The 17063-nt window shown below is 63.3% G+C and overlaps 5 non-coding genes across 5 annotated transcripts; all 5 read right to left on the bottom strand.

Annotated features, from left to right (window-relative positions):
• Positions 1 to 773: 773 nt before the first annotated feature.
• Positions 774 to 892, bottom strand: LOC142865237 (5S ribosomal RNA). Its single transcript, XR_012915540.1, has one exon. It is a non-coding gene; the product is annotated as a 5S ribosomal RNA (ribosomal RNA).
• A 3525-nt stretch (positions 893 to 4417) lies between these two features.
• LOC142865238 (5S ribosomal RNA) lies at positions 4418 to 4536 on the bottom strand. The gene has a single exon (XR_012915541.1). It is a non-coding gene; the product is annotated as a 5S ribosomal RNA (ribosomal RNA).
• Positions 4537 to 8066: 3530 nt separating this feature from the next.
• LOC142865239 (5S ribosomal RNA) lies at positions 8067 to 8185 on the bottom strand. Its single transcript, XR_012915542.1, has one exon. It is a non-coding gene; the product is annotated as a 5S ribosomal RNA (ribosomal RNA).
• A 3525-nt stretch (positions 8186 to 11710) lies between these two features.
• Positions 11711 to 11829, bottom strand: LOC142865240 (5S ribosomal RNA). The gene has a single exon (XR_012915543.1). It is a non-coding gene; the product is annotated as a 5S ribosomal RNA (ribosomal RNA).
• Positions 11830 to 15354: 3525 nt separating this feature from the next.
• Positions 15355 to 15473, bottom strand: LOC142865242 (5S ribosomal RNA). Its single transcript, XR_012915545.1, has one exon. It is a non-coding gene; the product is annotated as a 5S ribosomal RNA (ribosomal RNA).
• Between the last annotated feature and the right edge of the window lie 1590 nt (positions 15474 to 17063).

Raw genomic sequence — 17063 nt, forward strand, 5'->3', positions numbered from 1 at the left:
GGTGGGTGTCGGGCGGGTGGGGGGAGGGGATGGGCATACACCTCCATTAGGAATGGGGTGGGTGCGCACCGACTGGGGGATGGGCGCACTTGAGGCTCTGACCGGAGGGGGGAGGCTGGGAGAGGGCAACGTACCCGACCTTAACATTGGTACCCCCACAATACGCTGGAACAACATCAGAGGTAAATGAATAAGAACACAGGGGGGAGGGGGGCACGGGCAACACATGTCACCTTAATACTTGGACTCCCATCATCTGCTTGAAAAGAGAGAGAAAAGAAAATGCAATCATAGAGATAAGAGACACTTTTTAAACATAATGAATCCGAAGAGAAAAGTAAAAGGAGGCCTGTGGAGCAGGTCTGGGTGTGACTCCGGATCCCCCAACATCAGGTGCCACCACCAAAGATTCCTACGTGTAGCCCATAGAACCCCAAAAGCAACGGGACGAGTTCTGGTCACATACTCCCTCAAAATGACATCCTGGCCTTCTTCTGGAACTCCCTCCCCTCTCAGACTCTCAAGGTTTCCTCCAGCGTGTCGGTTCCCACAGAGCAGACCTTTGGTCTGAGACCTGACAGTCCAGAAGCCACGCATGCTGCCGCGTGACGGCGGTGTCGCGGCTTGGGACAAGAGGAGGCCCCACGGTGCGGGCTGGGGCGCCAGGCACCGCGGCGGGCGCTGAGGGTGGGGGTGACCCCCACCCCGGGCCGCCGACTCGCTCCCAGAAAGGGGACAGAACAAGAGGCAAAACAAAAAAAAAAAAAAGAAGAAGCCTACGGCACCCGGTATTCCCAGGCGGTCTCCCATCCAAGTACTAACCAGGCCCGACCCTGCTTAGCTTCCGAGACCAGACGAGATCGGGCGCGTTCAGGGTGGTGTGGCCCTAGACGGCGGAGGGCGCCCCTGCCCCGCTCAAGAAGCCGAGCCTCTCTGCGCTTCCCCGCCGCCTCCTCCCCCCGCCCCAGGCCCCGCGCCGGCGCTGACCCGCACCGGGCCTGTTGAGTTCACCGGCCGGGTCCGGCGGGCTCCGAGGGACGGGGGTGACAGGCGGGGCGGGGCGGGGCGGGGCGGGCAGGGAGCGGCGGGCCGGGGTGGGGGGCTGTCTCTCTCTACACACACACACACACACACACACACACTCACACTCACACTCACACTCACTCACTCACACTCACACAAGATGCGCCTCCACGGCTGGACTCGCCAAGGTGGAGACCTTCCAGCCCCCTTCCTCTCCTCGCCTGGCCCACCCCCAGCTCGTGGCCGCCGCCGCCGCCGCCGATTGCGCACGCGCGGGTCGCCCGCCCTTTGACCCCAGGCAGGGGCCGCCCTCCCCGACAACCCCTTTCAGCTGCGCCCCCCACCCTGTGGGTGGGCTGCCGCCTATTCCCCCGGGCCCGGGCTGGGGCACAGCGCATGGGGGAGGGGAGCGAGTGTATGGGGCGTCTCTCTCTCTCTCTAGGGATGTGTCCCATGGGTGGGGTGGCGTGGTTTGTGGGGCGCTGAAGAAATCAGTCCCCTCCATCTCCTACCTCTGGAAAACGCCCAAGCCCTTGGAGAACTGCCGGCAACGCGACCGTGGGGCCCGGGACCCTCCTCTGTGTCCTCCTGTGGCCCAGTCCAAGGGGCCTGGGCCTGGCCGGGGCTGCATTGGACCCCGACCACCCTGGCGTGTGGACTCGCTAAAAATCGGCGATTAGATATTGGATTCCAGCTTCATTGAGGTCATTTCACTAATGAGTGCACCGGAAAGAGTTTCCTAATCCATCTGTGAGGGTGGCAACTGAAAGAGAATTTTAAAGCTGACAGAATAGGCGAGGAAAGGCATAGGAGATTTCCACACCCAGTAAGGAAGCCTTTCCCGAAATGGAAGAAAGAAACGAGCAAACAGAGACACCGGTAGCCCGCCAGGATCAGAGTCTGCCCCCGAGAGAAAGTACCCTGACCAGGTTCACCCGTGGGTGGGTGGCGAGCTAGCGGCATTCAGAAGAGCGAGGCCCGCAGTCTGTGCAGAAGACACCTGCACTCGGGTGTGTGTGGCGGCACGATTCACAAGCAGCTCCAGATGTTAAGCCAAGGAGAAGCCAGGGAGTTCCCAACGCCCCAGGTGTCCTCAGCCCACGACTGGCTGCTGGGGGAATGCGAAGCCCGGCTCCTTGTCTCAGAGCCCTTGTCTCAGAGCGGGACAACCAGGAGGTGTGACGTACACCCCGGGGTTCCCAGGAGGATCAGGCTGAAGCTGGGACTTGGCCTGAAAGTGTCCCCTCGCATGGCCACCCCCTTCCCCTTCCTGCTCCTCTACTCCTGGTGCCCCTCCATCCAGGGGCCAGACCTTAAAGAGTCACCCGCAAGAGAATCCTGGTCCCAAAGGAGCCTTCTGGGGGACCCGTGCTGAGAGAGGTTGTGGGCATGGCCCGCTGGGGCTCTGCCTGACCCAGGGCTGAGAGATGCAACCTCCCAGCTCTGGGTCCCTGCAGGGGAAGCATTGGCAAGCACAGGGCCAGTCCTCCAAAGGCCCAGGTGCAGGGAGCCCAGGCCAAGCAGCCTGTGGAAGAAGCCACCCCGGGAACACGACTGCAGGCCACGGCCCTTCCCACCTCCTCCTCCTCCTCCTCCTGCTCCTCCACCCCCCCGACCTCCCACCCCCCACCCCACCCCCCGACATGGCGCAGGGCTCAGAGACACCTCAGACACTTGCTACCCAAAGTGCAAAGGGCATCAGTTGCTCCTCCAAACCCCCCCCCCTGCCCAGCAGACCGCGTTGTCCAGCCAGCCCCCGGGCCTCCCTGGGGTGCCCAGCACAAAAGTGCAGACAACCACCGGACCCTCAATCTCAGTTTTCGGATGTTTTTGCCACTCTAAGGACCCGCAGGCCAGCTGGGCCTTCTGGCAGGACAGAGAGCCCCGGAATCCGACGTGGAGAGCTGGGTGTACGTCCCCACGAGGAGGCGGTCCCCACCTCCGCGGCTCTCCCCTTGCGGGGGGGAAAAGCAGCCACGGGGCCTCAGAGAAGACACCAGGCTGGGCGCCCGCCCCACAGTGGGGGCACGTCCCCCGCAGGCCACTTAGCGACGGCCGCCGGCCGGCGGACGGTTGGGTGGCGCGAGACGCTGCGGCCGCCCTGCTACCGGGTTCCTGGGAGGGCGTCCTGGAACCAGCGTCCACACCAAGCCCTTGGAAGGCCCAGGCGACGGAGGAGCCCCGTCAGGCAGGGGCCGAGGACGGTGACGGCCCGGGCGGGGAGGAGCGTGTCAGGCAGGGGCAGAGGACGGTGACAGGTGACAGGCCGGGCGGGAAGGAGTCAGTCAGGCAGGGGCCGAGGAGGAGACGGGCTGGGTAAGGGTTAGGGTTAGAGTCAGGGCACAAGTCACAATCGCAAAGACCTGGAAGCGACCCGAGTGCCCATCGACCCACGAGTGCGTAAATGAAATGTGGCGCGTGGACACCACGGAGTGCTATTCAGCTAGGAGGAGCAGCGGTGAGAGGGCACCTCTCGTGGTTCTCCTGGCCAGAGCTGGAACCCGTTCCAGTAAGCCAGGTAGCCCAAGAATGGACACACGAGCACCACGTGCTCGCGCTCACCAGCAAATGGGTACGAACCGATGGACACCTAAGTGGACACAGAGGAATCACCTTCATCGGGTGGGTGTCGGGCGGGTGGGGGGAGGGGATGGGCATACACCTCCATTAGGAATGGGGTGGGTGCGCACCGACTGGGGGATGGGCGCACTTGAGGCTCTGACCGGAGGGGGGAGGCTGGGAGAGGGCAACGTACCCGACCTTAACATTGGTACCCCCACAATACGCTGGAACAACATCAGAGGTAAATGAATAAGAACACAGGGGGGAGGGGGGCACGGGCAACACATGTCACCTTAATACTTGGACTCCCATCATCTGCTTGAAAAGAGAGAGAAAAGAAAATGCAATCATAGAGATAAGAGACACTTTTTAAACATAATGAATCCGAAGAGAAAAGTAAAAGGAGGCCTGTGGAGCAGGTCTGGGTGTGACTCCGGATCCCCCAACATCAGGTGCCACCACCAAAGATTCCTACGTGTAGCCCATAGAACCCCAAAAGCAACGGGACGAGTTCTGGTCACATACTCCCTCAAAATGACATCCTGGCCTTCTTCTGGAACTCCCTCCCCTCTCAGACTCTCAAGGTTTCCTCCAGCGTGTCGGTTCCCACAGAGCAGACCTTTGGTCTGAGACCTGACAGTCCAGAAGCCACGCATGCTGCCGCGTGACGGCGGTGTCGCGGCTTGGGACAAGAGGAGGCCCCACGGTGCGGGCTGGGGCGCCAGGCACCGCGGCGGGCGCTGAGGGTGGGGGTGACCCCCACCCCGGGCCGCCGACTCGCTCCCAGAAAGGGGACAGAACAAGAGGCAAAACAAAAAAAAAAAAAAGAAGAAGCCTACGGCACCCGGTATTCCCAGGCGGTCTCCCATCCAAGTACTAACCAGGCCCGACCCTGCTTAGCTTCCGAGACCAGACGAGATCGGGCGCGTTCAGGGTGGTGTGGCCCTAGACGGCGGAGGGCGCCCCTGCCCCGCTCAAGAAGCCGAGCCTCTCTGCGCTTCCCCGCCGCCTCCTCCCCCCGCCCCAGGCCCCGCGCCGGCGCTGACCCGCACCGGGCCGGGCCTGTTGAGTTCACCGGCCGGGTCCGGCGGGCTCCGAGGGACGGGGGTGACAGGCGGGGCGGGGCGGGGCGGGGCGGGCAGGGAGCGGCGGGCCGGGGTGGGGGGCTGTCTCTCTCTACACACACACACACACACACACACACACTCACACTCACACTCACACTCACTCACTCACACTCACACAAGATGCGCCTCCACGGCTGGACTCGCCAAGGTGGAGACCTTCCAGCCCCCTTCCTCTCCTCGCCTGGCCCACCCCCAGCTCGTGGCCGCCGCCGCCGCCGCCGATTGCGCACGCGCGGGTCGCCCGCCCTTTGACCCCAGGCAGGGGCCGCCCTCCCCGACAACCCCTTTCAGCTGCGCCCCCCACCCTGTGGGTGGGCTGCCGCCTATTCCCCCGGGCCCGGGCTGGGGCACAGCGCATGGGGGAGGGGAGCGAGTGTATGGGGCGTCTCTCTCTCTCTCTAGGGATGTGTCCCATGGGTGGGGTGGCGTGGTTTGTGGGGCGCTGAAGAAATCAGTCCCCTCCATCTCCTACCTCTGGAAAACGCCCAAGCCCTTGGAGAACTGCCGGCAACGCGACCGTGGGGCCCGGGACCCTCCTCTGTGTCCTCCTGTGGCCCAGTCCAAGGGGCCTGGGCCTGGCCGGGGCTGCATTGGACCCCGACCACCCTGGCGTGTGGACTCGCTAAAAATCGGCGATTAGATATTGGATTCCAGCTTCATTGAGGTCATTTCACTAATGAGTGCACCGGAAAGAGTTTCCTAATCCATCTGTGAGGGTGGCAACTGAAAGAGAATTTTAAAGCTGACAGAATAGGCGAGGAAAGGCATAGGAGATTTCCACACCCAGTAAGGAAGCCTTTCCCGAAATGGAAGAAAGAAACGAGCAAACAGAGACACCGGTAGCCCGCCAGGATCAGAGTCTGCCCCCGAGAGAAAGTACCCTGACCAGGTTCACCCGTGGGTGGGTGGCGAGCTAGCGGCATTCAGAAGAGCGAGGCCCGCAGTCTGTGCAGAAGACACCTGCACTCGGGTGTGTGTGGCGGCACGATTCACAAGCAGCTCCAGATGTTAAGCCAAGGAGAAGCCAGGGAGTTCCCAACGCCCCAGGTGTCCTCAGCCCACGACTGGCTGCTGGGGGAATGCGAAGCCCGGCTCCTTGTCTCAGAGCCCTTGTCTCAGAGCGGGACAACCAGGAGGTGTGACGTACACCCCGGGGTTCCCAGGAGGATCAGGCTGAAGCTGGGACTTGGCCTGAAAGTGTCCCCTCGCATGGCCACCCCCTTCCCCTTCCTGCTCCTCTACTCCTGGTGCCCCTCCATCCAGGGGCCAGACCTTAAAGAGTCACCCGCAAGAGAATCCTGGTCCCAAAGGAGCCTTCTGGGGGACCCGTGCTGAGAGAGGTTGTGGGCATGGCCCGCTGGGGCTCTGCCTGACCCAGGGCTGAGAGATGCAACCTCCCAGCTCTGGGTCCCTGCAGGGGAAGCATTGGCAAGCACAGGGCCAGTCCTCCAAAGGCCCAGGTGCAGGGAGCCCAGGCCAAGCAGCCTGTGGAAGAAGCCACCCCGGGAACACGACTGCAGGCCACGGCCCTTCCCACCTCCTCCTCCTCCTCCTCCTGCTCCTCCACCCCCCCGACCTCCCACCCCCCACCCCACCCCCCGACATGGCGCAGGGCTCAGAGACACCTCAGACACTTGCTACCCAAAGTGCAAAGGGCATCAGTTGCTCCTCCAAACCCCCCCCCCTGCCCAGCAGACCGCGTTGTCCAGCCAGCCCCCGGGCCTCCCTGGGGTGCCCAGCACAAAAGTGCAGACAACCACCGGACCCTCAATCTCAGTTTTCGGATGTTTTTGCCACTCTAAGGACCCGCAGGCCAGCTGGGCCTTCTGGCAGGACAGAGAGCCCCGGAATCCGACGTGGAGAGCTGGGTGTACGTCCCCACGAGGAGGCGGTCCCCACCTCCGCGGCTCTCCCCTTGCGGGGGGGAAAAGCAGCCACGGGGCCTCAGAGAAGACACCAGGCTGGGCGCCCGCCCCACAGTGGGGGCACGTCCCCCGCAGGCCACTTAGCGACGGCCGCCGGCCGGCGGACGGTTGGGTGGCGCGAGACGCTGCGGCCGCCCTGCTACCGGGTTCCTGGGAGGGCGTCCTGGAACCAGCGTCCACACCAAGCCCTTGGAAGGCCCAGGCGACGGAGGAGCCCCGTCAGGCAGGGGCCGAGGACGGTGACGGCCCGGGCGGGGAGGAGCGTGTCAGGCAGGGGCAGAGGACGGTGACAGGTGACAGGCCGGGCGGGAAGGAGTCAGTCAGGCAGGGGCCGAGGAGGAGACGGGCTGGGTAAGGGTTAGGGTTAGAGTCAGGGCACAAGTCACAATCGCAAAGACCTGGAAGCGACCCGAGTGCCCATCGACCCACGAGTGCGTAAATGAAATGTGGCGCGTGGACACCACGGAGTGCTATTCAGCTAGGAGGAGCAGCGGTGAGAGGGCACCTCTCGTGGTTCTCCTGGCCAGAGCTGGAACCCGTTCCAGTAAGCCAGGTAGCCCAAGAATGGACACACGAGCACCACGTGCTCGCGCTCACCAGCAAATGGGTACGAACCCATGGACACCTAAGTGGACACAGAGGAATCACCTTCATCGGGTGGGTGTCGGGCGGGTGGGGGGAGGGGATGGGCATACACCTCCATTAGGAATGGGGTGGGTGCGCACCGACTGGGGGATGGGCGCACTTGAGGCTCTGACCGGAGGGGGGAGGCTGGGAGAGGGCAACGTACCCGACCTTAACATTGGTACCCCCACAATACGCTGGAACAACATCAGAGGTAAATGAATAAGAACACAGGGGGGAGGGGGGCACGGGCAACACATGTCACCTTAATACTTGGACTCCCATCATCTGCTTGAAAAGAGAGAGAAAAGAAAATGCAATCATAGAGATAAGAGACACTTTTTAAACATAATGAATCCGAAGAGAAAAGTAAAAGGAGGCCTGTGGAGCAGGTCTGGGTGTGACTCCGGATCCCCCAACATCAGGTGCCACCACCAAAGATTCCTACGTGTAGCCCATAGAACCCCAAAAGCAACGGGACGAGTTCTGGTCACATACTCCCTCAAAATGACATCCTGGCCTTCTTCTGGAACTCCCTCCCCTCTCAGACTCTCAAGGTTTCCTCCAGCGTGTCGGTTCCCACAGAGCAGACCTTTGGTCTGAGACCTGACAGTCCAGAAGCCACGCATGCTGCCGCGTGACGGCGGTGTCGCGGCTTGGGACAAGAGGAGGCCCCACGGTGCGGGCTGGGGCGCCAGGCACCGCGGCGGGCGCTGAGGGTGGGGGTGACCCCCACCCCGGGCCGCCGACTCGCTCCCAGAAAGGGGACAGAACAAGAGGCAAAACAAAAAAAAAAAAAAGAAGAAGCCTACGGCACCCGGTATTCCCAGGCGGTCTCCCATCCAAGTACTAACCAGGCCCGACCCTGCTTAGCTTCCGAGACCAGACGAGATCGGGCGCGTTCAGGGTGGTGTGGCCCTAGACGGCGGAGGGCGCCCCTGCCCCGCTCAAGAAGCCGAGCCTCTCTGCGCTTCCCCGCCGCCTCCTCCCCCCGCCCCAGGCCCCGCGCCGGCGCTGACCCGCACCGGGCCTGTTGAGTTCACCGGCCGGGTCCGGCGGGCTCCGAGGGACGGGGGTGACAGGCGGGGCGGGGCGGGGCGGGGCGGGCAGGGAGCGGCGGGCCGGGGTGGGGGGCTGTCTCTCTCTACACACACACACACACACACACACACACTCACACTCACACTCACACTCACTCACTCACACTCACACAAGATGCGCCTCCACGGCTGGACTCGCCAAGGTGGAGACCTTCCAGCCCCCTTCCTCTCCTCGCCTGGCCCACCCCCAGCTCGTGGCCGCCGCCGCCGCCGCCGATTGCGCACGCGCGGGTCGCCCGCCCTTTGACCCCAGGCAGGGGCCGCCCTCCCCGACAACCCCTTTCAGCTGCGCCCCCCACCCTGTGGGTGGGCTGCCGCCTATTCCCCCGGGCCCGGGCTGGGGCACAGCGCATGGGGGAGGGGAGCGAGTGTATGGGGCGTCTCTCTCTCTCTCTAGGGATGTGTCCCATGGGTGGGGTGGCGTGGTTTGTGGGGCGCTGAAGAAATCAGTCCCCTCCATCTCCTACCTCTGGAAAACGCCCAAGCCCTTGGAGAACTGCCGGCAACGCGACCGTGGGGCCCGGGACCCTCCTCTGTGTCCTCCTGTGGCCCAGTCCAAGGGGCCTGGGCCTGGCCGGGGCTGCATTGGACCCCGACCACCCTGGCGTGTGGACTCGCTAAAAATCGGCGATTAGATATTGGATTCCAGCTTCATTGAGGTCATTTCACTAATGAGTGCACCGGAAAGAGTTTCCTAATCCATCTGTGAGGGTGGCAACTGAAAGAGAATTTTAAAGCTGACAGAATAGGCGAGGAAAGGCATAGGAGATTTCCACACCCAGTAAGGAAGCCTTTCCCGAAATGGAAGAAAGAAACGAGCAAACAGAGACACCGGTAGCCCGCCAGGATCAGAGTCTGCCCCCGAGAGAAAGTACCCTGACCAGGTTCACCCGTGGGTGGGTGGCGAGCTAGCGGCATTCAGAAGAGCGAGGCCCGCAGTCTGTGCAGAAGACACCTGCACTCGGGTGTGTGTGGCGGCACGATTCACAAGCAGCTCCAGATGTTAAGCCAAGGAGAAGCCAGGGAGTTCCCAACGCCCCAGGTGTCCTCAGCCCACGACTGGCTGCTGGGGGAATGCGAAGCCCGGCTCCTTGTCTCAGAGCCCTTGTCTCAGAGCGGGACAACCAGGAGGTGTGACGTACACCCCGGGGTTCCCAGGAGGATCAGGCTGAAGCTGGGACTTGGCCTGAAAGTGTCCCCTCGCATGGCCACCCCCTTCCCCTTCCTGCTCCTCTACTCCTGGTGCCCCTCCATCCAGGGGCCAGACCTTAAAGAGTCACCCGCAAGAGAATCCTGGTCCCAAAGGAGCCTTCTGGGGGACCCGTGCTGAGAGAGGTTGTGGGCATGGCCCGCTGGGGCTCTGCCTGACCCAGGGCTGAGAGATGCAACCTCCCAGCTCTGGGTCCCTGCAGGGGAAGCATTGGCAAGCACAGGGCCAGTCCTCCAAAGGCCCAGGTGCAGGGAGCCCAGGCCAAGCAGCCTGTGGAAGAAGCCACCCCGGGAACACGACTGCAGGCCACGGCCCTTCCCACCTCCTCCTCCTCCTCCTCCTGCTCCTCCACCCCCCCGACCTCCCACCCCCCACCCCACCCCCCGACATGGCGCAGGGCTCAGAGACACCTCAGACACTTGCTACCCAAAGTGCAAAGGGCATCAGTTGCTCCTCCAAACCCCCCCCCCTGCCCAGCAGACCGCGTTGTCCAGCCAGCCCCCGGGCCTCCCTGGGGTGCCCAGCACAAAAGTGCAGACAACCACCGGACCCTCAATCTCAGTTTTCGGATGTTTTTGCCACTCTAAGGACCCGCAGGCCAGCTGGGCCTTCTGGCAGGACAGAGAGCCCCGGAATCCGACGTGGAGAGCTGGGTGTACGTCCCCACGAGGAGGCGGTCCCCACCTCCGCGGCTCTCCCCTTGCGGGGGGGAAAAGCAGCCACGGGGCCTCAGAGAAGACACCAGGCTGGGCGCCCGCCCCACAGTGGGGGCACGTCCCCCGCAGGCCACTTAGCGACGGCCGCCGGCCGGCGGACGGTTGGGTGGCGCGAGACGCTGCGGCCGCCCTGCTACCGGGTTCCTGGGAGGGCGTCCTGGAACCAGCGTCCACACCAAGCCCTTGGAAGGCCCAGGCGACGGAGGAGCCCCGTCAGGCAGGGGCCGAGGACGGTGACGGCCCGGGCGGGGAGGAGCGTGTCAGGCAGGGGCAGAGGACGGTGACAGGTGACAGGCCGGGCGGGAAGGAGTCAGTCAGGCAGGGGCCGAGGAGGAGACGGGCTGGGTAAGGGTTAGGGTTAGAGTCAGGGCACAAGTCACAATCGCAAAGACCTGGAAGCGACCCGAGTGCCCATCGACCCACGAGTGCGTAAATGAAATGTGGCGCGTGGACACCACGGAGTGCTATTCAGCTAGGAGGAGCAGCGGTGAGAGGGCACCTCTCGTGGTTCTCCTGGCCAGAGCTGGAACCCGTTCCAGTAAGCCAGGTAGCCCAAGAATGGACACACGAGCACCACGTGCTCGCGCTCACCAGCAAATGGGTACGAACCGATGGACACCTAAGTGGACACAGAGGAATCACCTTCATCGGGTGGGTGTCGGGCGGGTGGGGGGAGGGGATGGGCATACACCTCCATTAGGAATGGGGTGGGTGCGCACCGACTGGGGGATGGGCGCACTTGAGGCTCTGACCGGAGGGGGGAGGCTGGGAGAGGGCAACGTACCCGACCTTAACATTGGTACCCCCACAATACGCTGGAACAACATCAGAGGTAAATGAATAAGAACACAGGGGGGAGGGGGGCACGGGCAACACATGTCACCTTAATACTTGGACTCCCATCATCTGCTTGAAAAGAGAGAGAAAAGAAAATGCAATCATAGAGATAAGAGACACTTTTTAAACATAATGAATCCGAAGAGAAAAGTAAAAGGAGGCCTGTGGAGCAGGTCTGGGTGTGACTCCGGATCCCCCAACATCAGGTGCCACCACCAAAGATTCCTACGTGTAGCCCATAGAACCCCAAAAGCAACGGGACGAGTTCTGGTCACATACTCCCTCAAAATGACATCCTGGCCTTCTTCTGGAACTCCCTCCCCTCTCAGACTCTCAAGGTTTCCTCCAGCGTGTCGGTTCCCACAGAGCAGACCTTTGGTCTGAGACCTGACAGTCCAGAAGCCACGCATGCTGCCGCGTGACGGCGGTGTCGCGGCTTGGGACAAGAGGAGGCCCCACGGTGCGGGCTGGGGCGCCAGGCACCGCGGCGGGCGCTGAGGGTGGGGGTGACCCCCACCCCGGGCCGCCGACTCGCTCCCAGAAAGGGGACAGAACAAGAGGCAAAACAAAAAAAAAAAAAAGAAGAAGCCTACGGCACCCGGTATTCCCAGGCGGTCTCCCATCCAAGTACTAACCAGGCCCGACCCTGCTTAGCTTCCGAGACCAGACGAGATCGGGCGCGTTCAGGGTGGTGTGGCCCTAGACGGCGGAGGGCGCCCCTGCCCCGCTCAAGAAGCCGAGCCTCTCTGCGCTTCCCCGCCGCCTCCTCCCCCCGCCCCAGGCCCCGCGCCGGCGCTGACCCGCACCGGGCCTGTTGAGTTCACCGGCCGGGTCCGGCGGGCTCCGAGGGACGGGGGTGACAGGCGGGGCGGGGCGGGGCGGGGCGGGCAGGGAGCGGCGGGCCGGGGTGGGGGGCTGTCTCTCTCTACACACACACACACACACACACACACACTCACACTCACACTCACACTCACTCACTCACACTCACACAAGATGCGCCTCCACGGCTGGACTCGCCAAGGTGGAGACCTTCCAGCCCCCTTCCTCTCCTCGCCTGGCCCACCCCCAGCTCGTGGCCGCCGCCGCCGCCGCCGATTGCGCACGCGCGGGTCGCCCGCCCTTTGACCCCAGGCAGGGGCCGCCCTCCCCGACAACCCCTTTCAGCTGCGCCCCCCACCCTGTGGGTGGGCTGCCGCCTATTCCCCCGGGCCCGGGCTGGGGCACAGCGCATGGGGGAGGGGAGCGAGTGTATGGGGCGTCTCTCTCTCTCTCTAGGGATGTGTCCCATGGGTGGGGTGGCGTGGTTTGTGGGGCGCTGAAGAAATCAGTCCCCTCCATCTCCTACCTCTGGAAAACGCCCAAGCCCTTGGAGAACTGCCGGCAACGCGACCGTGGGGCCCGGGACCCTCCTCTGTGTCCTCCTGTGGCCCAGTCCAAGGGGCCTGGGCCTGGCCGGGGCTGCATTGGACCCCGACCACCCTGGCGTGTGGACTCGCTAAAAATCGGCGATTAGATATTGGATTCCAGCTTCATTGAGGTCATTTCACTAATGAGTGCACCGGAAAGAGTTTCCTAATCCATCTGTGAGGGTGGCAACTGAAAGAGAATTTTAAAGCTGACAGAATAGGCGAGGAAAGGCATAGGAGATTTCCACACCCAGTAAGGAAGCCTTTCCCGAAATGGAAGAAAGAAACGAGCAAACAGAGACACCGGTAGCCCGCCAGGATCAGAGTCTGCCCCCGAGAGAAAGTACCCTGACCAGGTTCACCCGTGGGTGGGTGGCGAGCTAGCGGCATTCAGAAGAGCGAGGCCCGCAGTCTGTGCAGAAGACACCTGCACTCGGGTGTGTGTGGCGGCACGATTCACAAGCAGCTCCAGATGTTAAGCCAAGGAGAAGCCAGGGAGTTCCCAACGCCCCAGGTGTCCTCAGCCCACGACTGGCTGCTGGGGGAATGCGAAGCCCGGCTCCTTGTCTCAGAGCCCTTGTCTCAGAGCGGGACAACCAGGAGGTGTGACGTACACCCCGGGGTTCCCAGGAGGATCAGGCTGAAGCTGGGACTTGGCCTGAAAGTGTCCCCTCGCATGGCCACCCCCTTCCCCTTCCTGCTCCTCTACTCCTGGTGCCCCTCCATCCAGGGGCCAGACCTTAAAGAGTCACCCGCAAGAGAATCCTGGTCCCAAAGGAGCCTTCTGGGGGACCCGTGCTGAGAGAGGTTGTGGGCATGGCCCGCTGGGGCTCTGCCTGACCCAGGGCTGAGAGATGCAACCTCCCAGCTCTGGGTCCCTGCAGGGGAAGCATTGGCAAGCACAGGGCCAGTCCTCCAAAGGCCCAGGTGCAGGGAGCCCAGGCCAAGCAGCCTGTGGAAGAAGCCACCCCGGGAACACGACTGCAGGCCACGGCCCTTCCCACCTCCTCCTCCTCCTCCTCCTGCTCCTCCACCCCCCCGACCTCCCACCCCCCACCCCACCCCCCGACATGGCGCAGGGCTCAGAGACACCTCAGACACTTGCTACCCAAAGTGCAAAGGGCATCAGTTGCTCCTCCAAACCCCCCCCCCTGCCCAGCAGACCGCGTTGTCCAGCCAGCCCCCGGGCCTCCCTGGGGTGCCCAGCACAAAAGTGCAGACAACCACCGGACCCTCAATCTCAGTTTTCGGATGTTTTTGCCACTCTAAGGACCCGCAGGCCAGCTGGGCCTTCTGGCAGGACAGAGAGCCCCGGAATCCGACGTGGAGAGCTGGGTGTACGTCCCCACGAGGAGGCGGTCCCCACCTCCGCGGCTCTCCCCTTGCGGGGGGGAAAAGCAGCCACGGGGCCTCAGAGAAGACACCAGGCTGGGCGCCCGCCCCACAGTGGGGGCACGTCCCCCGCAGGCCACTTAGCGACGGCCGCCGGCCGGCGGACGGTTGGGTGGCGCGAGACGCTGCGGCCGCCCTGCTACCGGGTTCCTGGGAGGGCGTCCTGGAACCAGCGTCCACACCAAGCCCTTGGAAGGCCCAGGCGACGGAGGAGCCCCGTCAGGCAGGGGCCGAGGACGGTGACGGCCCGGGCGGGGAGGAGCGTGTCAGGCAGGGGCAGAGGACGGTGACAGGTGACAGGCCGGGCGGGAAGGAGTCAGTCAGGCAGGGGCCGAGGAGGAGACGGGCTGGGTAAGGGTTAGGGTTAGAGTCAGGGCACAAGTCACAATCGCAAAGACCTGGAAGCGACCCGAGTGCCCATCGACCCACGAGTGCGTAAATGAAATGTGGCGCGTGGACACCACGGAGTGCTATTCAGCTAGGAGGAGCAGCGGTGAGAGGGCACCTCTCGTGGTTCTCCTGGCCAGAGCTGGAACCCGTTCCAGTAAGCCAGGTAGCCCAAGAATGGACACACGAGCACCACGTGCTCGCGCTCACCAGCAAATGGGTACGAACCCATGGACACCTAAGTGGACACAGAGGAATCACCTTCATCGGGTGGGTGTCGGGCGGGTGGGGGGAGGGGATGGGCATACACCTCCATTAGGAATGGGGTGGGTGCGCACCGACTGGGGGATGGGCGCACTTGAGGCTCTGACCGGAGGGGGGAGGCTGGGAGAGGGCAACGTACCCGACCTTAACATTGGTACCCCCACAATACGCTGGAACAACATCAGAGGTAAATGAATAAGAACACAGGGGGGAGGGGGGCACGGGCAACACATGTCACCTTAATACTTGGACTCCCATCATCTGCTTGAAAAGAGAGAGAAAAGAAAATGCAATCATAGAGATAAGAGACACTTTTTAAACATAATGAATCCGAAGAGAAAAGTAAAAGGAGGCCTGTGGAGCAGGTCTGGGTGTGACTCCGGATCCCCCAACATCAGGTGCCACCACCAAAGATTCCTACGTGTAGCCCATAGAACCCCAAAAGCAACGGGACGAGTTCTGGTCACATACTCCCTCAAAATGACATCCTGGCCTTCTTCTGGAACTCCCTCCCCTCTCAGACTCTCAAGGTTTCCTCCAGCGTGTCGGTTCCCACAGAGCAGACCTTTGGTCTGAGACCTGACAGTCCAGAAGCCACGCATGCTGCCGCGTGACGGCGGTGTCGCGGCTTGGGACAAGAGGAGGCCCCACGGTGCGGGCTGGGGCGCCAGGCACCGCGGCGGGCGCTGAGGGTGGGGGTGACCCCCACCCCGGGCCGCCGACTCGCTCCCAGAAAGGGGACAGAACAAGAGGCAAAACAAAAAAAAAAAAAAGAAGAAGCCTACGGCACCCGGTATTCCCAGGCGGTCTCCCATCCAAGTACTAACCAGGCCCGACCCTGCTTAGCTTCCGAGACCAGACGAGATCGGGCGCGTTCAGGGTGGTGTGGCCCTAGACGGCGGAGGGCGCCCCTGCCCCGCTCAAGAAGCCGAGCCTCTCTGCGCTTCCCCGCCGCCTCCTCCCCCCGCCCCAGGCCCCGCGCCGGCGCTGACCCGCACCGGGCCGGGCCTGTTGAGTTCACCGGCCGGGTCCGGCGGGCTCCGAGGGACGGGGGTGACAGGCGGGGCGGGGCGGGGCGGGGCGGGCAGGGAGCGGCGGGCCGGGGTGGGGGGCTGTCTCTCTCTACACACACACACACACACACACACACACTCACACTCACACTCACACTCACTCACTCACACTCACACAAGATGCGCCTCCACGGCTGGACTCGCCAAGGTGGAGACCTTCCAGCCCCCTTCCTCTCCTCGCCTGGCCCACCCCCAGCTCGTGGCCGCCGCCGCCGCCGCCGATTGCGCACGCGCGGGTCGCCCGCCCTTTGACCCCAGGCAGGGGCCGCCCTCCCCGACAACCCCTTTCAGCTGCGCCCCCCACCCTGTGGGTGGGCTGCCGCCTATTCCCCCGGGCCCGGGCTGGGGCACAGCGCATGGGGGAGGGGAGCGAGTGTATGGGGCGTCTCTCTCTCTCTCTAGGGATGTGTCCCATGGGTGGGGTGGCGTGGTTTGTGGGGCGCTGAAGAAATCAGTCCCCTCCATCTCCTACCTCTGGAAAACGCCCAAGCCCTTGGAGAACTGCCGGCAACGCGACCGTGGGGGCCGGGACCCTCCTCTGTGTCCTCCTGTGGCCCAGTCCAAGGGGCCTGGGCCTGGCCGGGGCTGCATTGGACCCCGACCACCCTGGCGTGTGGACTCGCTAAAAATCGGCGATTAGATATTGGATTCCAGCTTCATTGAGGTCATTTCACTAATGAGTGCACCGGAAAGAGTTTCCTAATCCATCTGTGAGGGTGGCAACTGAAAGAGAATTTTAAAGCTGACAGAATAGGCGAGGAAAGGCATAGGAGATTTCCACACCCAGTAAGGAAGCCTTTCCCGAAATGGAAGAAAGAAACGAGCAAACAGAGACACCGGTAGCCCGCCAGGATCAGAGTCTGCCCCCGAGAGAAAGTACCCTGACCAGGTTCACCCGTGGGTGGGTGGCGAGCTAGCGGCATTCAGAAGAGCGAGGCCCGCAGTCTGTGCAGAAGACACCTGCACTCGGGTGTGTGTGGCGGCACGATTCACAAGCAGCTCCAGATGTTAAGCCAAGGAGAAGCCAGGGAGTTCCCAACGCCCCAGGTGTCCTCAGCCCACGACTGGCTGCTGGGGGAATGCGAAGCCCGGCTCCTTGTCTCAGAGCCCTTGTCTCAGAGCGGGACAACCAGGAGGTGTGACGTACACCCCGGGGTTCCCAGGAGGATCAGGCTGAAGCTGGGACTTGGCCTGAAAGTGTCCCCTCGCATGGCCACCCCCTTCCCCTTCCTGCTCCTCTACTCCTGGTGCCCCTCCATCCAGGGGCCAGACCTTAAAGAGTCACCCGCAAGAGAATCCTGGTCCCAAAGGAGCCTTCTGGGGGACCCGTGCTGAGAGAGGTTGTGGGCATGGCCCGCTGGGGCTCTGCCCGACCCAGGGCTGAGAGATGCAACCTCCCAGCTCTGGGTCCCTG

The sequence above is a fragment of the Microcebus murinus genome, chromosome 28, assembly GCF_040939455.1.
Source record: "Microcebus murinus isolate Inina chromosome 28, M.murinus_Inina_mat1.0, whole genome shotgun sequence".
Classification (NCBI taxonomy): Eukaryota; Metazoa; Chordata; class Mammalia; order Primates; family Cheirogaleidae; genus Microcebus; species Microcebus murinus.